The sequence below is a fragment of the Perna viridis genome, chromosome 3 (assembly GCF_037379345.1).
Source record: "Perna viridis isolate PV_CMFRI_1.1 ecotype Kerala chromosome 3, ASM3737934v1, whole genome shotgun sequence".
NCBI classification, from domain to species: domain Eukaryota; kingdom Metazoa; phylum Mollusca; class Bivalvia; order Mytilida; family Mytilidae; genus Perna; species Perna viridis.
In genome coordinates, this window is record NC_142447.1 from 46,603,194 (window position 1) to 46,627,551 (window position 24,358).

The 24,358-nt window shown below is 31.7% G+C and overlaps 1 protein-coding gene and 1 long non-coding RNA gene across 2 annotated transcripts in view; one reads left to right on the forward strand and one right to left on the reverse strand.

Moving 5' to 3' along the window:
• Window positions 1-13,449: 13,449 nt before the first annotated feature.
• Window positions 13,450-24,358, forward strand: part of LOC148622514 (zwei Ig domain protein zig-8-like) — a 63,838-nt gene continuing 52,929 nt past the window's right edge. Inside the window, exon 1 of the mRNA XM_088572542.1 lies at window positions 13,450-14,047. The gene's annotated coding sequence lies outside the window, so the exon portion shown is untranslated. The remainder of the gene's footprint in view (window positions 14,048-24,358) is intronic.
• On the reverse strand, window positions 18,406-21,574 carry LOC148622515 (uncharacterized). The gene is made up of 2 exons (XR_015920671.1): window positions 21,489-21,574; window positions 18,406-18,751 (listed from the first exon to the last, which is right to left on the reverse strand). It is a non-coding gene; the product is annotated as an uncharacterized LOC148622515 (long non-coding RNA).

Genomic DNA, 24,358 nt, shown 5'->3' on the forward strand with positions numbered 1-24,358 from the left:
GGGAAGGTATCTTTAATATATATATTTCGGAGTTGAATTTATGGATGGGCATCAATATACAAAAGACAAAGTATTATTAGATTCATGCAAGATATCGTGTTTGAAATGATCTGTATAGAATCCAGAGGAGCACAATTAATGTCCGTTGTAATACAGTCAGCTTATCTGTAGAACGTATTTCAAAAGCAAATATTGATATTGTCTTTTAAAATTTAAAAACATTGATCATATTTAGATATGTCCGATTAATGTATTTATACCGTTTTGAATCACTGAAAGACAATTCAATTATGTGTGTAGGTTTTAACAAAACACTCATTTTGTGATCCTAAACATACCGACACATACAGGTACATTAAGATAACTTACAATTTATTTCTCGGCTCAGAATGCATTTTTGTAAGGCGACAAATACAATGTAAATTGTAAATAGGAAAAATTGTTCGAAATTCTGAGTCATCTTTAGACATGAACAAATAATAAAAAAAATTATATGTAACACAAATATATTTATAAACAATCACAGTGCTCCGACTTCATATAAAACTGATTACCGGATGACGATTGTAACGGCGAAAAAATACCAGACTGTGCCAAGCCGTTTCACTGGTTTCAACCAAATTCGTAAAAAATATCTTGATGAAGAAGATGTACGAGGGTTCTCGAAACCCACGTATAACGCATGAATGTTAAATTATTCCCAAAATTTCTTAACTGATCAACTCTAGGTTATAGTGAAAAAGAGTATTCAAAAGTAGAGTCCATATAAGAGATGTGATATTAAGGCAAAAGCCGGAGAGTGGAAGAGTAATCAAGAGAACCAAGGTTAAAGCGGTAATCAGAGGAAAAAGTCAGCAAGTAAAGGAGCACAATTTGTTCCAATTGGAATGCCGACCGTTTGTTGAAAAACACGTCCACCATAATGAACAAATATATTGTCGATTAAAAATTCCAGCATTTTGTAAACATCTTCCTCTGTATATTTGGAAGATGATTTTGAACTATTTCTTACAAAGTATGAGGAATCTGTACCAAGAACTATATATTTGTATCTCGGTACACCATCTTTTTTGGAAAAACAACGTTGTATAATGTTTTTAAGTCGGGATTTTAACTGAATATGGGGAATAAAAGTATACAGTGTTGAAAAAGCATAGATTTTAATACTATCATATTCAGATAATACTCTTGAACTGATTGTCTCCAAAAGATCTTTCGAATTTTTCAGGATCCACATTGAATTAATACCACTACGGGAGTTACAAGTATTGTGGTAGGACTGTAAACCCTCTTTGACAGTTGTGAGTATAGAAATTAAGAGTTTTGAAAGAGGTTTGGGTGTACATTTTGCAGATCCAGCTATGAAACGTTGTTTGTATGGATTCTTGTGGAGTTTAGGAATCAAGTACATAGACCAAATCACAATCATCGTCCATGGTAGAGAGACTAAAAGAGGATAGCACAGATTTATGGCTTTCCACAACCTCTTCTTTGGAGATTGTGGTAGCAGTATACATATCACTGCTATTATTTTCTACGTCTACGTCTGATAAACATTGGATGTAAAACGTTTTGCAAACAAAAACAATGTTGTTTTGGGCTATGTCTGCCGGTACGACAACATATGTGTCATGTATAGTAGACAATGTTTTTGCTACATCGGGATCTTTGAAAACCGATGTAGCTGCAATGGTCTTTATTTGGATTAAGTAATCGACGGAAATGGTGAGTTAAACTTAATTTTATAGCGCGTTCAACCTTCTGTTTCTGTTACATTTAACCGTTTCTGGTATAGTGGAATACAAACAGACAGTATAAAATTGCCACTGGGCGAAGCTAGTAACATCGGTAGTCAATACAATACAAAAGATATATTGATGTTAATATAAAATCCATCATCAGTTTTTGTCAGAAATAGATAAATCTTCCATATGATCTGTGTATCGGGAATAAACTTTTTTTTCAGATAGCAGTGAACAAGTGAGATGTATTTTTATATAATCTTTACCCCGAAACTGTACCTAAGGAAATGATGGCGCATTAAAGTAGTCAGAATAGTAGCACTAGCTTTGGCATACCTAACAACTCTGAAGAATAAGCAATTTATGTCGGGAAAACTGGTATATGACTGCACATAAAGGGAAAGTTTTTTAGATTATCTTGTTTGTAAAATATTTATTTACTCAGTTGATTACTGTAGTCGAATTCGAAGAAAAGGTCAAAATAAATTGACGCGAAGAAAGCTGTGTCAGTAGACTGCTATATAGGTTACAGACCACCAATTGAACCAATGAGCATTTGGAACGTACACAAAAATAGTCCTACGCAGAAATTACCCCTGTTCCTCATAGTGGTGTGAAAAAAGTTCTCATCTCATTTAAAAAATGTAAACAGTTTCTGAAAGGAAAAACATTTCTGTACATTTTATAGGTGCATTTTGCTTCTTGTGATGTGAAGCCTAATCTCCATAATGATTTCTAAATATACCCCTATCTTGTGAAAACACGGATTTCCCATGCCATTTATAGACACTTCAATTCCGGTGACCAGTACTGCACTGCAAGTCTGCTAACCCCACATGCCATTCTGAGGATTGTGAGCTGACATATGTTGAATCATGTTGATATATAGTCCTCTGCAGGTTAAAGTTAAGGTAAAGTCAAGAGAAGCCATTGAATATTGTGAAAGTTGCATAGAAGCCTATGGGAAGTGGAATTAGTGGTTTCTAGCCTATATATCTAGTGCTGGTAGATGAATGTAATAATTACTCAGAAACACAGTTTCAGCTAAATTTTAGTCCAAATAATGTCCGTTGAAGGACTCATGACGAGCATTAACGCTTGAACAATGTGTGTGCAAACATTGAACGATTTTACAGAAAAAAATTAACACTATCCACTATGATATGATATGAGTACATGAGTACTGGTTACATGATTTAATTTTTTGAAACTCTCATCATTATTATTTGTACAATATCTTTTGGCATGTGTTTTAAAGTTCAGTCAAGATTAGCAACTTCAGCATCTAAAGCTTGATCATGTCTGCAAGTTGTGATGAGAAAAGATATCGATACCAATACGACATTGATCATTGTAAGTTTTTGTCAATATCTATAAATCTCAGGATATAAGTATATATCTATACCAACAATCTAAAGAAAGAGAAATTTTTGTGCGTTTATATATCTACGTAAATGCTTTTATGTCTTATCAAATACTTTCACGTTAACAAGCATCCATCTCATATGTAGTGACTGTTTGCAAAATGTGTTTTAATCATGTAGTTTTCTAAATATTTTATTAATGTGTTATGAATTATTGCTTATAATTTGTGCGGTTTGTCAACAGATACAAAAAAGTTAAAAGGAGTTAATATAAAAGGCACCACATCGAGATTCTCTAATACTGCATATAATATATTATTTTCAAGAAAACAGATAATCTGGAGGGGATAAGTCCTCGTATCGTTTTATTTCTTATGGAAAATACATTCCACTTGATTGACTAGAAATCAATTTGTGTAATTAATTATTTGTCATTGTCATTTAACAGTATCTACATGTAGCAATCGTTGACGTTAGTTTTGTGTGTTTCTAAACCAAATCCTGATATCATACTCAGTGACGTCACTTACTGTCTCAAAATTGTATCGACAGAAGTGCTTATTAGAATCATAATGTCAATATATCATATGACCAATGTACAATTGTTTAATTTGGCTGCAAATAGAAATACAACATGTATCTAAATACTAATACCAATGGAACGTTTAATAATGCTTGTTGTACAAAGCCTATACCATGCACGTCGTATGGGAAATAAATATATTCTTTTGTTTATATTCTGTTGCAACCGAATTGCTGCATAACCTTAACAAATCAGAATAATTCGTCTGGAAGAATATATAGATTTTTCGATGGTTATCGAATATAAATATCAAAAATACCATAAAAGAAAACAACGAGGAAAATAACCCAATACATGTAATAAAAGATAGAAATAGCATTTAATCGAACTTGCAATAATATAGAAAACTTGGAGCAGTTGCCATTTTCTTTAAGTTTGAGTCTCAATTAACGATTTTGAGCAATATTAGGTGTTGGCATCCATTTCGTTTCTAATCGATAACGATAAGATAAATGAAGAGTTAAGTATCAATGAACACATATTTTTTTTAAATAAATTTTATCAATGAATTAACCATAGAAACGATTCATCTTTTGGTTTTATCTCTAAACAATCCGAACCAATCTACATCCCCATTGCTACCAGTCAGATTTATACAGAGATAAACAAAATACATTGCAAATTAAAAATGCAAGTGAACAGAAATACAAGTCTTGAATTAAAAAAAAAGTGTCCGTATTTTGTAATAAACAAAACAGAGTTGTATATTAATAAATATAAACTTAAATGAAAAAAAAATAACAGAATCCGATTATCGTTTTGACGAAACAAGCGGTGTAATAACCGAATGCTTTGTTTCATAAATAACGTTATCTTGTTTTTTTAATCAGTTTAAAAACAATTAATATCTTTAAATATATAAGGTATACCATCTAGTTTGTCAATGCTAGTGGACAAAAGAGACGTAGTGTATAACTGTATTGTAAGTGACATGTATGAAGATACCAGTTGAATTTTACACATATGATCTTCGTGAAATTGTCAATCTGTTATAAAGTAATGAATGTATAATTTTAACAATATGCGGTAACTGTCCAGACAAATTGTAAGGCTAAACAGTTTATAAAACCAACCTAGTTACAATTTATTATACCTTATAGACAAATCAATAAATTACAAAATAAACAATCTATTACAACGCTGTAATAAAATATACGAAGATTAATTCTGGAATAAATCTATAAACTTATTTAATTAATACTAGCATCACTTTTAGTTTACTTCAATACAATGATATCGAAGTAAATTGTCTTTTTACTATAAGAATATTTATTATTGCACTGATGAACCCATTTTGGATTTAAGCACTAAAATGCAAGATGTTTCTAAGACTGATTTTTTTTAATGTTAAGTCCTTATAAGGACTAAAAAATTTTCTAATTTCATATGCCAACATCAAAAAAGTAATTCTGAAATCTGGAAAGGCAATTGTATTTTCTAGGTTATGTTCTTTTTGTTATTTCAGTTCGAATCCTGGTTCCCTTGATTTCACTTAGAGTAGTATCTAAAAGTTATCGTACAGCCCAGTTTACTTCTCATATCGGTGTTATGTCTAGACATTTTGAAACTCATGATCATTTCACGCATGTATAATTCCAACGATTTGTTTTTACGAATACGATTTAGATTTTCACATACAATAAAAAAAAACGCTGTCTTTTTGAATAAAATTTCAAATCAAGACAATAGGGATGAATTTATTTTGACGTTTACTTCCATGTTCTATTTTATTTTATGAAATGTTTTTAATATTCAGCGCAATACTGGCGAATACAATGCCATTCTTTACGTACTATTCTGTGATCTCATTTATAGAAACATTCCTTGAATGACAAAATCTTTAGGTTTATTTTATCCATTTCACCCTAAAGGGCGTTTTTTGTGGTTTTGTCATTTTCTTTCATATAACTAATTTGATATACTTTCAGGCTATGTTTTGGCCTTTGATATCATTTTATAAGTTCATTATATATGAACCGTAGTTATAGTAATTTATTGGTGCTCTAAGACCAAACGAGAACGATAGTTCCTTTTTGGTATTTAAAATTGAAAAATTGATGGAATCGCATCTAGCTGTTTTTTTTATTTAAAAATCGTTTATTTATCAGATCATAAAATGAAACAATAGTTTAGCACATTGTATAATTAATGTTAAATGCTACTCATTTAACATTTTATTGTACAGTAGTCTTAAACAAACCATGAAAATTACTATTAAAATATGATGACGACGAGATGATTCTCGATGAGACCTTTAATACCGCATCTATTTATTGTGTGATTTATACAGATGTACCAGAACTTGAATAGTTTATGCTGTAAATACATCCCTTCAATAGAGAAAACATTTTCTGTTCAAATAGTTATTTTGCCCCAGTCCCATTTGTTACCATTCAATATCAACAAAATGTTTAAAATACGGGCTATTTCAACATGAATTTTCAGTTTACTTATATTTCAAGGCTTTGTTCATAATTATCAATTAATTTAAGTCTTCATTTTTGTTCTTACTCCATCGTCCATATATCCTATCAACTATGACCTTGTGCCTTATATGCTTCCGAAGGGAGGGTTTCTGGTTGTAGTATCAACTTCGTTCTGTATATTCATGGCAAGAAAAAGCATCAATATCCGGTTTATACCTTAATTTTCAGGAGCTGGAAAACAGCATAATGGCAGCTTAATTTGCGTATACTTGTACATATGCGATTGAGAGCCAAACCAGTCTCGGAAAATATGCAGTATGGCGCCCAGATGTTTACGAAAATTACGTAATCAATATTACCCATAATTGTCGAGTCATGGAAATTGCGAAACGAAAACGAAACGAAACGAAACGAAAATAATCGACAAAAGAGAGAATCGAAACGGAACAATTCGATGAAATGTATCAAATCGTAATAAAAACATAATCGAACGATACAAATCGAAACAGAATAATGCGAAACTGAATTGAATAAAAGAAATCTTTTCAGACGTTCCGCAAATTTTCAGAACCATAAAGTACACCAGTATCGGGCAATTCGACCAAAAACTTTTTGGAAGATGACAACCAGTAATTCTTTATGAATGCCGGACATTTCGGCCAATATAGATTATCAGACCATGACAATTAGTATAGTGCTTTATGACATATATCATTACAAAATGTACCACATTTGAAGGTTATAAGTATAATGTATCAAATTAGAGCTGACAAAAATTTTCGAAGTTGTTTTCAATTAATGTTTTTACGGGAACGTTAAAAGGTTTCACCTTCACCATATTATATTTATGTATATGAATAGTTTGATAAACGTCGCCAAAGAAATGTGCATTCTTCTACACGTATTATTATTTTTTTTCATGAGCAGTGAGCGCCTGTAACGTGTCAATTATTTTTTTTAATCCATTGTTTCACTAGTTTTCCCAAACTTTCTTAATATAATTTCTGACCTTCATCTACTTCAGTATTTTGAATTATACTCTTGAAATTATAATGTGCTAGTATTGTATAATGCCTATATACATCGAGCAAGGGTGAAACGGAAAAGCGGCTCATCATAATATCACTGTAAACTTTATTTATCCTGTTTTTCCAAACTATTTTTGCCTTCACCTTTGCAAGTGTCATTTCGTGCTTAAATGTATATTGAAAAAAAACAGAGCTAAATAACATCTTCAGCAGAAAGGATGGTCAGTCATAACATGTCTACAAAATGTTTGTTGTATGTGTACCAAAGCCAATATACCAACAGTACATCAGAAACCTGTTTAAGTTATAAATCACAAGCTTTTGTATTTGAAAATAAATGGAAAAATGTTGCAAAATCGTCTGACTTTAAAATGAAATAGTGCTCACAAGTGACCCATTAACTATCTATCATTCAGATTGTTTGGCTGATAGATAGCTGCAAATGTTTTTGTCAGCCACGTGTTTTATTTCAAGTTTATATTTTATTATACAGAATGTGCGTCTGTTGTTGTAATTACCTGAGGTTGCCAGTTTGTATTGTCTACTTAGACTACAGAGCATTGATAAGTATTTCAGATGGAGATAAGAGTGTCAAAATCATTGATTTGTACAGTCCCTGAAGCGATCCGCGCAACGGTTTGACGGATCGATGACCGTTCACTAATTGATCGCTGACGGATCGATGACCGGTGACCGATCTGATCGCTGTTTTGTTATGTAAAATGACGAATGATTTGTTAAAAATTAAATAAATGTAAAATAAAAGTATAAATATATGTTCCAATTTTTTGTATTATGTAAATATGTGTAAAATTGACAAAGAAAACACAGGAAACCGTAAAATATATAAACCACTCTGTCGTCACGTGATGCAATCACCGGTTTGATAGACCAGTTTGACGGATCGATGACTGATCGGAAACTGAACGGTGATCGATTTTTTGTTGCACGGATCGGTTCAGGTACTGTATAATGTGATATGAGATGGTGGTTGTGATTTTACATGTACTTTACCAAATTTTATTACATGATTAAAAAATAAAATCAGAAATTGAGCAGTCTCAGAATTTACATGTATATTTTCCGTTCAACGTCATTACGGAAGATTTAAACATTATCGGAAAACGAATCTCCCCGTAAAGTCTTTTTTAAAGGTCCAAAATACCATGAACCACGCTACAAAAATTTGAATTATACCTTCAAAGTTATCATGGACGTCATGGAGAACTACACAAGAAAATGGATTAAACGAGAACATGACATTGATTCTCTGTCAGAGTTGGTAAAGGCTGTGAGGTCTTCTTTTTTAAAACGTATAAAAAATTTAACTTGGTCAACGAGTTACAATGCTGCATCAGTTTTCAAAACCCTCGATGTAACAAAAACATTGTGTACTATACAAATGTGTTATTCTACCAGCAGACAAAGCCCGAAACAACAATGCTTATGTCTGCAAAACGTATTACATCCAATGATTATTATCAGAAGTAAACGTAGAAAATAAAAGCAGTAATAAGACCTATACTGCTACCACAATCTCCAGAGAAGAGAGTGGAAAACCATAAATCTGTGCTATCCTCTTTTTGGTCTCTCTACCAAAGCCGATGATTGTGATCTATCGTCTATGTACTGGATTCCTAAACTCCACAAGAATCCATACAAACAACGCTACATAGCTGTATCAGCAAAATGTACCACCAAACCAACTTCTTTCAAAACATTTATCTTCTATACTAACAGCTGTCAAAGAGGGTCCTACCATGACACTTGTTACTCCCTTGTTTTTGCAACTCTTTATACTTCTATTCCCCATACTCAGTTAAAATCTCGACTTAAAACATTATACAAAGTTTTTACTCCAAAAAGGACGGCACACCTATATGTAAATTTGTAGTTCTTGGTAGAAATACCTCATACTTTGTAATTCCAGATCATCTCCCAAATATACCGAAGAAGATGTTTTCAAAGTGCTGGATTTTTTTTACAACATATTTGTCCGGCGTGGTAGACGAGTTTTTCTAAAGACGGTCGGCATTCCAATGGGAACAAATTGTGCTCCTCTACTAATTGACCTATTCTTTCACTCTTATGAGGCTATATAGCTGATCTGGTCCAAAAAAAAAGGAAGATCATTTGGCTAGATCCTTTAATTTAAGTTTCCGTTATGTAGATTTTATCGTTAAACAATTCTAGATTCGGGGATTACCGCAAAGAACCCTTGATAAAGGATACTACAGACACTGTGAAGTCAGCCTCATATCTTGACCTACACTTAGAGATCGATGGTAAAGGAAATCTACTGATCAAACTATACGACAAACGCGATGACTTGTCATTCTGTAATGCCAACTTTCCTTTCATCTGTGCCAACATCCCTACAGCACTTGCGTATGGAGTTTTCATATCATACCTCAGACCTTATGCAAGAACTTGCCGTAACTATGCAGACATTTTGTATCGGGTTAGACTTCTTACAATTAAGCTTCTGAAGCAGTTTTATGTTGCTACAAGGTTGTGGTCGTCACTTCAAAAGATATGTGGTCGTCATCATGAACTCGTGGATCTTTAAGGTGTATCAATCTGCATCATGGAAACTTATTTGTTCAATGTCATAGTTGTCCTTACCTTTCCTCTTTCGTCTGCCGTTTACTTGATTTTTTATGAGTAATTCGACATACATGCCGATATAAAACACAGACAGGAACAACATACATGACAAACTCAAAAAATCAAACACTCTATAAAGCATATAATGCAACTAAAAAAAACTGATCAGGTTCTGCACATAATCATTCTAACATTGTTCCTACTACCTGGATTAAATCTCAGTCTACTGAAGCGATATTAGAAAATATTGGCAATGTTATAGTACGATGTTACTTCAAAAAGACAATGACATCACCAAAATATAAATTGACGTCAAGGTTGAACGCTACGACAGAACATTACATCTCACCCTATCAAGCTATCTAGGTTTCTATAACCTTTTCGGGGATTTGATACATCGCATCTACCCAAAAGAACTTGAGATAAAGGATACTACAGACACTGTGAAGTCAGCCTCTTATCTTGACCTACACTTAGAAATCGATGGTAAAGGAAAACTATTGACCAAACTTTACGACAAACGTGATGACTTTTCATTCAGAATTGTCAACTTTCCTTTCATTTGTGGCAACATCCCTTCAGCACCTGCGTATGGAGTGTTCATATCACAACTCATACGTTATGCCACAGCTTGCCGAAACTACGCGCAGACTTTTTGTATCGCACTAGAACTCTAACAAATAGGCTTCTGGAATAGGGTTATGTTGCTACAAGATTGAAGTCATCACTACAGAAGTTCTATGGTCGTCATCATGAAGTCATGGATCGTTATGGTGTATCCATCAGCACCATGAAAACTGATTTATTCAACGGGTCATAATTTTCCTTTCCTCGTTTGTCTACCCCGGACTTGACTTTTTATGAGCAACTCGTCGGGTGTTTCTAGAAAAGCTGAGGACGCTTACCGTACCGGTGCACTTGGTCCATGCTCCCAGATTTTAGTGGAGTCCGAGTTGCTCGTTTGCTTTTGTTACTTTGTATGTATGATTTTATTTACTTTATATTCTTTGTTGTGTATGTCTGTTTTCCATGTCGGGCCTTTGTCCCTGATTACCGCTATAACCTTGGTTCCCTTGATTACTCCATAATATAGCGGTTATTTTGTATAAAGCGAAATGTTTCAAATCCAATCCCCAGCTTCTTCCAGTTTTTATTGAATTGAACTACTTTAAGATATTTAAAAACAAATATAGAACTTTCTTGAGTTTAGTGGAGTTATGGAATGGCTTTTTATTGATTTGTCTCATTGATTCGTTAAATACATAGCAAAATATGACCTTTCACTAAACACTGTGGTTACTTTCTTTACTCTGTAGAACATTTGTTCAATGTTTGTTTGTTTGTTGGGATTTAACGTCCGAGCAGCAATATTTCAGCTATATTCAGACGATAAACATGAAATGGATAATAAAATAAACATGAAATGGATGATAAAATAAACATTAAATGATGATGAAATGAAAAAGGGACGGGACACAAGAACAGTGGGGTCGACAAATTTTGATTGCCACAGGAAATACGGATAGGTGGGTAGGGTCGGGCAATTTGGCCTCCTGTGGCAGAGCCCTATGGTTCCTACTCCGGAAGAATACCACAGTAGGGTTCTTTTACGTGCGAGGAACGTTGCATCTTTCCCAACACGGTGCACCACTATGGTTTGCAGTCATGTTTTCCGTATTATAGCCTGACAACCCCAGCATGTAACACGCCACGGGTAACCCATTCCATCACCTGGGGCACACATCCCAGTTGCTCTGTGGGCAGAGCGCCCTAACCCCCGGCTAGGTTTCTGATCACTATTTAGTCGCCTTTTACGACAAGCTTAGCGATGCTGCAGGCCTATTAGACCTGCACGGGGTACCATTTGTTCAAGGTTTTATATTTAATTTATATAAATATGTAGGGAATAGCGTGATAATCAATTCGATACATTGCCTGTTTCCAATGTCTTGTTGATAAGTGAAATCAAACTAAATTCAAACGTCTTTTTTACTGTGAAAATTAATTAATCTTTTCTTTACTATTGGATGTCTAAACAAATATGTTATGTGTAATATGAATCCTTTGCATTTATATTTCATAATAAATTACTTAATTTCTGTTCATATTCCTTAACGTTCCTGTTTCATAGTTAAAAAAATTACTTTAAACCACATTGTTGTTTCGATATTGTAATTGAAATGGGATTGATGTATTTATTTGTGCTTTTTGCTGAAAAAAATACAATTTTAAATTTTTTCTTCATTTCAATCAAAACAGTTCACATCTTACCCCAAATCTCAAACCTTACAAATGCAATTCAAAATCTTCATTTCAAATGCTAAGGAAATGTGAAAGGTCAATTTATACAATAAATATTTAATTGCGGTAACATAATAAAATCCTGGTTCTTAGGAAGTATTAATTGTCGAACTGTAATGCGTTGTTTGATAAAGTTCTGCAGTGTACCAACAAAAATGCAATAAACTTTCATATCTGGAAAATATAATTTTAGATCAAAGACATGTTATGATGGAAATTTTGATCTGCAAATTCACATCTGTGGTACTTAATTAGAGGTTCGGTATTATTAATTTCCAAATATTTTATCTTTAATTTGTCGACTGACTTTTCTTAATAATCACTGTTGATCAGCGAATTGTTTTGGGAAGGTCTATCAATGGCATTCAAAGAGTGTTCAATAGATTATCATAGATATATATATGTCATAAAAAAGTCGACAATATTCTAGAAAAACAATCTTCAATTACCACGTATATGTACTTGTTATGCACTTTCTTGATCAAGAGTAGAATAAGGAGTAAACGGAGCCTACAATGCATAATTGTCTATCATATATGATGATAACTATTACACTACGACGATTAATCTTTCACATACATGCAAATCTGCAACCTCTGCATCTATAGAAGCGAAGTGGTTGTTTTTAAAGTACAATAGAAAACTAAGTGTATCTGTAACATAACACAATTGTTTTTATCGAGTTTCACATTTTTGCCCTCTAATACCATTTTTTCTTCACTTGTTGAATCCGATGATCCATAAATCAATACTTTCCTTAAGAGGATAGTTACCATACAACAAACATTGAAAATTAGTCCATGGACAATGAACGACTAAACTTTCTTTTATTTTAATCATATTAACGAAAATGATTGTAGATACATTTTGTAGTTAATCTAAACTTGATTTCAATACGGCCACGAAAAAAGGCCTGTGTCTCCGGTTATATGTATTGAAAATTTTAGTCAGTAGTTAAGCAAACATCAAAAGTTTTCAATTTTACACAAATTCTTAACAAACAAAGGTCACCATGAAAATTGTTATGTTTTGCGAACTTTTTAGTATAACATTTTCTTTTTATGTAAACTCACATTTCAATTTTTATTTTACTAAAGCGAATAAAAAATGCTTGTCATCATTGCATCGTCAAAATAAGGTTTCGGTTTCTTCACTAAGTTATGTTCTTCTGGCATGGGGTGACTATTATCAATTAATTCGATTGTGCTGTTGTTCTCACAAAAAAAACTGATTAGTTGTATAAAATACCTTAATACTTTCAAATAAAAGGAGCCGGGCTTATATACTTTCAGAAAATTTAGGCATCCCCGAATTAAAGTAAGCTCATTTAATGTGTGCCCCACCGTTGTTCTTTCGGGTATTATAAGAATGATATATACTTCATTTTAGTCATTATATCAAAACTGATACAAAGCGGAAATATGTAGCACCAGCTGTGTCATGTATGAAGAGGAAAATCCTATCTTGTTCTGAACAATTGTTGCTAGAACAAATCGGCGTTTTCTTTATATTTTAGAAATCTTATTTTCGTATTAAATGAGGTGAGAAATTAAACTATTATTTAAATACTTCGCTGTGAAATAAAGATGGAATGTCAATCTGAATATCATAACAATCAATAAGTATTGTTACGAATTTGCACACTAGCTGTGAATTGTGGAGATATTTGATTGAGGGAATCTTTTAAGAAATTAGGTCTTTTGTTTTGGCGAAAGACGTTACAAACTATATTGGTTTCTACTTATTGTGGATAGTGTATACTTAAGACAATACAACTTATGTGCAGTTGTGCTTTCCTTCATCGTTATTTTTTTTTATTTAAAAAAGAATGGACGGTACACTTTGAAGTTAATGTTTCAACGATTCAGAAAGATGGAAGGACATATTAAAATGAGTGCTTTATCTGTCTGGATTCGTGTTTATACACTGTAACAATGCAAAAGTGACTTAATAATTCACATTTGAATGTTTAACTTGGTTTTGAAATCATATGTTGGTAAGTATATTTGCTATATCAAAAACACATTTGAATAACAGAATGTTATCTTTGTATACAATAACCTTAATGTAACAACTATTTTGAATCGAATATATTCTAGAGTAATAACAATATGCACTAGCTCAACTGGAAATCAATGTTAAGGCCAAATCAGTGTATAGGTTACAGAAGGAATCTTGAGGTTTGTCGAAACGAATCTAACTACTGGACTGGACTTATACACAGTTTTGTGAAAGTTTAACTTGGTTATATTGTTCGCTTTGAAGCCTGCATTGAGATGTTTGTTAATTGAGGTATCATTTCTATACTTGAAATGACATTCATAAAAGGGTTGTTGAATAAAAAAAATACAGTTGAAAAAATACCCGATAATAAGCAAGTAAAGTGAAATCCGAATCTTCCCCTGTTAAGAAAAATTCAATATCGCACAAATTATATTAGACAATAGCTAGTGTTATAGTCACACGTCTTTAATATCTCTATATAAGAAATCCATTTTTGAGGCCAGAAACTACAGTGTGATTTGTTTATAATTTGTTTGGATACGTTTTATCCAACACGAAAGTAAGCCAATTGAACTTTGTATTATTTTACTTGTTATTAATGACATATCTGTATGTTGTTTTACCGTCAAATAGTTATGGAATGATAAATATGACTTTTTTAAAAAGTTAATCCTGTCGATTGCAATATTTTTATACATATACTTAGCCTGCTTTCTCTTTCAATATTAAAAAATGAATTGTTTACAATATATGACGAAATAATCAACTTTGAACAGATTTTCGACGTGTGGTTAATCATGAAAGTTTTACCATGTATATTTGATACATTTTTAACAAATTTGCATGTGAATAATGTTATAAACTCTTTTATCTTAAGTAACGTCCAATGACGTGAAAGACATGCACGGTTTTCAGTATAAAAACTAGTCTATCAAATTTATTTGATCTATGTTGGTAAAATTTTGATCTCAGCTGTCATAGTCTATATGAATTTTATTGCATGTAAGGACTCTTGTTTTTCCTACGTTATCGGAGTATAAATATAAAAACAAAATGACTGTTCTTCACCTTGATGTCATATCAGACAGATGCTCTGTCAAGTTTGACTAATCTCACCCCAACGTACTTATTTTATTTTCTCTCACAAATTATTTATTGATGAAAGGTTGAAGTACATATTGCACTTTTTCATCAGTATTTTATCGACTACAAAGTTTGTCACTTTCATATTAAACCAAATGCTTTAGATTCGATGAATAAGTGATTTAATGCACGCTGTATATTTATACAACGTCTCTCATGCTTCTTCAAAAATTATATTTTAGTTGCTTTGGTAACGGCACTTCATCAAAGTGATATAATCATGTGGAATAAACATGTTTTTGAAATTTTTTTTAAAATGTACGTTGAAGCAAACTTCTCTGTATGACTGTATATATATATATATATAGTAAACATTGCGAAAAACAGACTTTTAAGAAATGTGTTTTTAAGCATATGTTGTCTCAAATTTCATTCAATAATTAAAGTCATAATGGACAATACATCAAAAATTGACGTTTCATCCCAATAATTATCAGGTTATTTGCTAAAATTGATCTATATGTCACCATTTATTGTTCCCGTCATCTCAAAATGCAGCTGTTTCGCAACTTAAAGAAAATAATAAAAAGAGACACATATCCAAAATCAATTTCATTATAACTAAGCAGCTAGTAAACTTTTCATGCAATAATTGACAGGGTGTAGGAAATAATTCAAGGATGAAATGCTAATGTAACAAATAGCACGTAAAAACTGTATTATTACATATTCAAATATCATTTCAACTCAAATAACCACGTATCATCTTTACATATTCGAAAAACAATTTCTTTTCAATAATATCAATAATAACTGATTAGTAAAAGAAAAGATCAGAAAACCATGTTAAATAAGAAACTGGGATCGAAATTTGAAATAATATTGTGGTTCGTAGAAACCCTATAATAGTTTAATGACTGACAACAACATGTTTGATTTCAACTTTACATGCAAACTTTACCATGGAGAGAACTGAATTTATTATGAATGAATATATGGTGTGTTTTTTGTTGTTGCTTCATTTCAATTTTGACCTTACATTAAACAGGTATAGTTAAGGCTTTATAAAACTAGTTGTACCCCAACCGCTAACCCATGCACCTGTGTGTCGTTATATTACTTTTTTAGTTTTATTTCGGAGAATGTTCATCGTTACCGTGGATTGTTTACTTTTGTTGTCAGAGCCGTTCAGAGCGAGCTTACTTAATAGTGTTTTTACACTTGTTGAAGACCTTTTGGTGATCTCTGAAAGTATTTACCATATTGGATTTCGGTTATACGCTGAAGCATCTGTTGCATTTCACCTTGTCTTTTTTCCATATTTGATATTAAAGTTTCTGAGATAACTTCTGAAGATCTATGACTTATCATTGTCTAGAGCCTGTCATTGTGACTTTTTATGTATCGGCTAAACACGAAAGTTAATGTTTGGTCAGTTTGAAATTTCTAATCATTTGCTATCCTTTTACTATTTTCTAGACGCTTCATCACAAAAAGTTTTCATGATTCCTCCAATAATGGTAAGCTATAACAACACTTATTTGAAAAGTTGTCATCAGTTCGTCGTTTTTTTTATTTACGAAGGTACATAATCTTGTTTTACTGATATATTTGTTATAACTGAGGGACTGATAATTTTGCCTGCATTACATTGTTTTTCAAGGATCCCTCGTCATCATCTGCGTATGGAGTGTTCATATTACAACACATACGTTATGCCGGAGCTTGCCTAAACTATGCAGACTTTTTGTACCGCGCTAGAACTCTAATGAACAGGCTTCTGGAACAAGATTGAAGTCATCACTACAGAAGTTTTATGGTCGTCATCATGAACTCGTGGATCGTTATGGTATATCCATCTGCACCATGAAAACTGATTTATTCAGCGGGTCATAGTTTTCCTTTCCTCGTTCGTCTATCCCGGATGACATTTTATGACCAACTCGGTGGGTGTTTCTAGAAAAGCAGAGGACGCTTACCCTACCAATGCACCTGGTCCATGCTCCCAGTTTTTAGTGGAGTCCGAGTTGCTCATTTGCTTTTGTTACTTTGTAGGTATGATTTTTATTACTTTATGTTCGTTTGTTGTGTATGTCTGTTTCCCATGTCTTGGCTTTGTCCCTGGATTGCATTCTTTTGATTATAACCTTGGTTCTCTTGATTGCTCTTTTACTTAAAGTGTAATGTTAGACTAGGAAACCTACGAAAAAAAAGTCAACATATTGCTAGTTACTCTATGTTCTTCGTTGCGTATGTCTGTTTTCCATGTCTGGTCTTTATTCCTGGAATACATTCATTTGATTACCGCTATAACCTTGGTTGCCTTGATTAATCTTCCAAGTTAAATCAAGGGCTAATGAGCAAGAACAAAGCATAAATAACTGTAAATTTCTAAACACCAACAACATATTTCAAACTAATATTTTTTTCCCACAAAGTGATGTCTTTAGTAATTTGGAAAACTGTACTTTCAAGTACCAAATTAAGAACTAAATTGGCATGAATTACGTACACTAGGTGATGGAATTTAAGGAAGGTTGTTTGAAGTTTGTTAATTTTAAAAAAGAAACTTTAATCAAGGAAAAATATCAGAGCAAATACCAATGTAAGAGCATCAGGTTTATAGTGATGATAATATATTCAATTTATTAATTTTGAAGGCATGTTCTTTCATTTTATTTAAAATATATTGTTTTCTGATTTTTCAAAATATTTAAGGGAATATTTTCAAAGTAAATTTCGTTTCAATGTATACCATACACACTTATCAATGAAAATGCAAATAATATAACTTTACGATGGGCCGAGCTGAATCAGTATTTGTACTTTTCTTATATCATGAACCAGTTGCAGTAAATGTAACAATTAATTTGTACATATTCATGTTTTCTGATTGTCTGATAAAAAACTTAAGATACGCACACGCAATCAGCCTTACTTATCTGTTTCTAATTGGATTGTTCTCACTTTATTGTGGTTTTCTATGACTCGAACTTTTTGCAGATACAATTTGTGGTTTATAACGCCAACATTGTTCATTATAAGTACATCTTACAATGTAGTCTCACGTTCAAAGCTACATTTGAACAATACGTTCTGAAACCCGGGTCTCATCTGGCAGTAATTCTATTGTCGACATCTGTCAGTGATAAAATAAAGCGCCTTTAATTCTATTCCAAGACTTGATTGTGTGAATATACATTGAAAATAAAATATGAAACAAGAATATATATAATCCACTAAATTATAAAAAATGAAAATTAAAGATAGAATTTATGTCTATTTTATATCCATCTATGGTATATTCCAATGATATAAAAAACAGAAAAAAATATCAAGGTTACCGAGATTCAAAACATTGACTTGTCAAGAAATTTGACATGTTTTTTAAACCCTTAATGTTTTTGGAATACTATGTGCAGAAAATAAGGTTGGATATTCCTACATTATATAAGCTCCTGATGACAGGTTACTCCTTGAAACACGTGTACAGCATATCGAAATTTGCAATATATACGATCTTGTTCTCACGTAGAGGCCATGTAGATGGATTTTGATGAATGTCTCTGTATCTCAAAATAACACGTCTCAGTTGGTGGTTTTAAAAGTCCATCTATAATTAATAGTAAAAATAAAAACATTATTTAAATCTTGAATTTGATGGAGGAAACATCTGACAATTTTTGGAAATCTAGCTGTTCATGGAAGTTGAAGGAAAGTAGCATTTAAAAGTTGCCAACAATAAAGAAGGGCATAATTATTTTGTAATCTTTTTGTAATACTTCAGCAAACTTTAATCCGACATGCCATGAAAATGCACCATTCAGTGAACTGATGAATGAAACATATAAATGAACAATATTCTGATCCTCACACATTTGAAATAGAATGATGATTAGTAAGACCTATTTGCTACAATAATTTTAATCCGATTTTGCAATCCAAGTTACAATTAGGAAATAAATCATGGAAGCTCCATTTTATCAGTAGCTGATCATACATGTCGCATCGTTTAATAACGACATAAATGGCCAGTCCGTGGTAAACAATGATAAAATGGAGTTTTCGTGATTTATTTCGATTCTAATATGACTAGTTTCTTTACATTTTTGAATTGACACAGCCTATGTGTTGCACGAAATGTTGGTATGTATTTATCAGTTGTTTACCATAACTTTAGAGCTTTGAAGCACGTCATGTTAGAATCAACAAATAGACACATGTCACCGAAACTTCAAAACATGTGCAATACTTTCCGACTAAAGAGAAAATATCAAAGGTTTAATAGTGTTAAACAGTCTTACTCATATATGAATTGTTTGTCGAATCATTAAGTACTAATCGTAGTAACAATTTCAGAACAAACGCCCAAATAGTGTCCAAATATAAATACTATCTGTTTTATAAATCAAGTTATATTAATATAAATGCCAATAGTTTAATAATCACAGAGCCATAATCGTTATCATTAAGTGCAAAATGATTGGAATATTTGGAACGAAAACAAGTTAATCTTAAGATAACTCTCAGTGACGAGACATCTAAAGTGTAAAGATAAAGAGCTCTTCAGCTGTAAGCTAGATCAATTCTACCTTATCATTCAAATCATCGTTGTTATAACCTATTGTTTCTTGTGTTCAATTCTAAGCAGGGTGTTATAGAATATACAGGAAAGACTTTTAGGAGGCCTCGAAGAGCTTTGTTTCAACTGTTTGATGACAAGTATTTTTTTAAAGACCTGAATTGAATATTGTAGGATACAGGGTACGCCTTTATCGCGTTTGTTTTTTATAAACAAAAGGTTTTGTGTGATTAAGTAGACTTCACTCAAACTGTAATCATCTACCACAAAAATGCAACATATTCCCTTTAATATGAGACACAATGCAGTATAATATAAGATCTAGTTAGTACTGTTATTAGAATGTTGAGTCGATAGGCAAATAAGTTGTATTGCTTGTGAAGAAAGACAATTGTATGAAATATAAGGATTGGATGTCGGCCTATAAAACCAAAACAAAAAACAAACAAAAACAAACGGAGCTTTTGCTTTCATTTATGACATTATTATACAGGCTATGTAGCGTGGGGCGAAACGGGTGAGTATATTAACCATAATTAACTATTTGAAAAGGAAATTTTATTTAAATAAAAACATGCGTATGTGTTACAAAATATTTTGTGTCATACAACAAAATAAAAACAATAAAAATGACAGATTTACTTGGCAAGACGGACTATTGGTTGAGATGCAGTTCTTTTAGAATAGTCACGAACGTACATGAACAAAGTTATTCTTCTTACATATTTATTTGGAATGGCTGGTAATAAAGAAAGTAGTGTTTTCCTTAGCAGCCTACCAATGTATTTTGCAAACTCTTGATTTTTAAAAGTTTCCCGACCTAGTGTAGAACAACGAAATTTTGTATAAAGAAACAACAATTGGTGTTAAAGAATCATTCTTGGATTGATTTTCCAATACACTTCTATAGTAAACAACACATGTTGGGATCTAGTTATAAAAGAAACTTGATTCCATAAAATAAAATACTACGGACATATAATAGAAAATTAATTTTCCGATTGAAATAGTGGGGTTTCCATGAATTTTATTTTTTAAAATAGTCTTACGCCATAAATAGCCATTTTTTTCTACTTTCTCATTCGTTTTCACTTATCAAAACCCCTTTTAAAAACAACTTTTTTTATGTTATTTTTGCAAATGTTCTTACAAGTCGTTGGTAATGCCAAAGGCTGATGTTTGCTCCATTTCATTATTCAGCGTTCATATTTCGTTGCCAGCAACAGTTTGTAAAAAGGCAAATAGAAAAAAAAAATTATTTAATATCCTCCATACATGCTCAAGAATATGCAATGCAATACAAGTACCTTTAGAGTCAAAGTGTGTGATCTAAAGCAAACACAGTGATTAATACTAGTACCACACAACTCTGGTACAGCGTTTCATCTTTTGACCATTTTGGTGACTCTGCTTATAAAATATGTAGTATAGGTTCCAATATAAAAATGGTTTATGTGTAAGAGTAATCAAAGGAACGAAGATTCGAGCGGAAATCAGTAAAATATATTCCAAGGATAAGGCCTAGATAGGGAAAATAGGCATACACAACAAAGAATATGAAATAACCAAAACAGCACGTACAAAGAAACAATAATAAATGACCTACCAGTACTCTACGTGACCTAGCATGGACAAGGTGTACCGGAAGACATAGCGTTCTCTGCTTCTCTAGAAACACTATGCGAAAATAGAAAATAAATCTATGGTACGGTGAACAAATCAGTTGTCATACTTTACATTTATACCGAGCATCGCATGCGAGGCTTACCATAGACGTTCAGTAAAACCGGAATAGAAATAACAGGCCTGCAGAAATGGGACAGGGAAGTGAATTCAAATTGAAAGACTTTTTATTTAAAACATCTAGACCCAGTGTACCTATCATATCTCGCCCCATTCGGCTATCATCCCTTTCTCAGTAAGAACAATGTGCAATTGCGAAGATTGGCTGTAGGATTTGCCTAATTCATATTAGATTTATTTTTTTTCTTAACTCGTTCAAAAGCATGAACAATAATTAAATTTCTTGAAACTCGTATTTTAATAGCACTTTTTTATATTGGCATTGCTCTTTGGATTCGTGTTGAGAAAGGGCATTCAATCATTTCTTTTAATTTGAAAGTCTTTCTTGTTTCATATGTTAATAAAAAAGTATTGTGTCAAAGCACAAAACATATGGCAGATTTATCGGTTGATTTTTTTTCTCGAGTACAATAATTATCACGTTTACGTCACAAGGAAAGTTATATTATGAAGTTTTATTTTTTAAAACAAGTTTCAATGAGCTTTAATACATGAAAATGTATCAGTAAACTAAAATGTAAGATATTTTAACGTTAATTCGGTAATTAATATTCCTAATTAATAGTTCTAATGAGAGGATGATTATAGGTGTATCAATACAAGTAAAGAATGTAAGGTAATGAAATGTATTTAGATGTAATGATATATTTATACCACATTGGTTTACAAAAATATAAAGAAAGATTTTTATTTTCAGTTTTGATGTCATAATTTCTGAGCATAAAGTTCAAGATAGTTTAAAACTGAAACATACTTAATATAAAAAATGACTACTACTATGGTTTAGTAAATCAAGAATAATAGCACAAAAGCATAAATTTCAATACGACTCCACTGTAACATGAAAGCATATAGAAAAATCATCGATGTGGAAACACCGCTGTAATGCCAAATTTAGTTTTGAATGAAAACTAAAAAACACACTTGTGTTTTGAGATTGATTCCCAAATGCTATTGTTGTGGCGATAGAATTTTCGAAGTTATAATTTTATACCCTGCCATAAAACCGTTTTCCTACAAGTGAAATGTCCATACAAGTTTGCTATAGAACAGATCTCCATGAACATATTTGTTCTTCTTACATGACGTAAGACCCTATTGTTTGATTCTCATTTAGGTAAATTCTATACAGTATTATTTTACATTTTATTTTGAAAATTTCCACAATGACCCTTTCTTTACAAACTTAAGTTTTAGGATTTGAATAAAAACTTATCTATCTAGATCTTGCCATTAAGCACGTTGTTAATTTTCTTTTTAAGGTATTGATTTAATCTAATATAAACCACAAGTGAAAAAATGACAATACAATCAATTCAAACTAAAAAATAAAATATTAACAGTTCTGTAACTAAGCGATATTAAAATCTATTATAGTGCCAGATTGAAATAAATCTAATGTGTAATTAATGTTTTTCCTGTCGCTTTAATTATTCAGTTGCCTTTGTTTCTATAAGACAAATAATCATTTTACCTCCTACAAAGTAAAAAAAAAGATAAAAGACTAGTTTCCGGATATTATGCAACAAAAGGAAGTGATAAATACCTTTTATACAGAAAATCGTTGTAACTCAATTAACTCAGAGGCGTTTAAAATTATGATTTAAAATGACGTAATACAATAAAACTACCATATCCGTATATACAATATAGCAAGGTTGTCAAGTTCTTCGGTTTAATCATGATAGAAAAACAGTCATCTGTTTTTCAGATCATGTACATCATTGCTTAGTATTACCCACGTTCACGACATTTAAAGTGTATTTTATTAAAGAAATATATATATCATAATATGTTCAATATGTTAAACTACTGAGCTATATTTTATTTCTTTGTTTTAAACACGGAATATAAATTGATGTATGAATTAAAACAAACATTTGAAGGAAAGTTCAAAATTCAACTTAAACAATAAAATACGGTCTAAATTTTATTTATGAATTATCAATATCATACTGTTAAGTACATTGTTGCATAATAAAACAACACATAAAATCTTAACAGGATATTTAATTGAATAGAGTGAATAACCTAAATATAATCACTCGTGCCAAGACCGCATTAAGACCAATTCTCTGTAAAGACCAAACGTTTTACACAGGGGCTCAGATATGTATAGTCTCAGAATTGGATGATTATTTTAGACATTGACTATTACCATCATGTAACAACTTAGAAAACTTCATATGTAAAAAAATAACGATGGTTGCCATGGCAACAGACCTGGAGAATTTTGGCCAAAATGCAGGAAAAATCACACTATTTATTTTGTCATTTTCTATCATTTGTTATGAATTATATATTAATGTTATAATAGTCACAATACAAACATGATTAAAGCAATATTTTTTTCATTACAAATTGATATATAGAAATAAATTTTGAAATGTACCCTCCCTTTTTCACATGTTCAAATAGTCCTATTTTTAGTGTTTTAAGGCTTAAAGCAAAACAATGCACCAATATAAGAAAAAAATTCGTAAATGTTTTTTAAAATATTTAATTATTGTCCTAACCAAAATCAATAAAAATTCAATGGGGTGAAAAGTTTTTTTTCTACTCTTACCGAACTCTAACAAAACCCCTAAGAGACCATTATTTTTCAGAGATTGGATTGGTCATGAATAAGAATTACTTTAGTCAATAGTTTCCACATTTAATTGTTTAAGGAGTTCTAAAATAAAAAGGTTTCAAGGGAAAAACTATTAATAAGAAGTTGTAAGTAGAAACATAGAAGTTCAAGTTCAAATGTCAAAGGACAAGGTCATAGTCAAGGTTTCAGATATTGATAAAATAACATTTCTTTCCTAAATAATAAGCTTTATGAATAGGTAT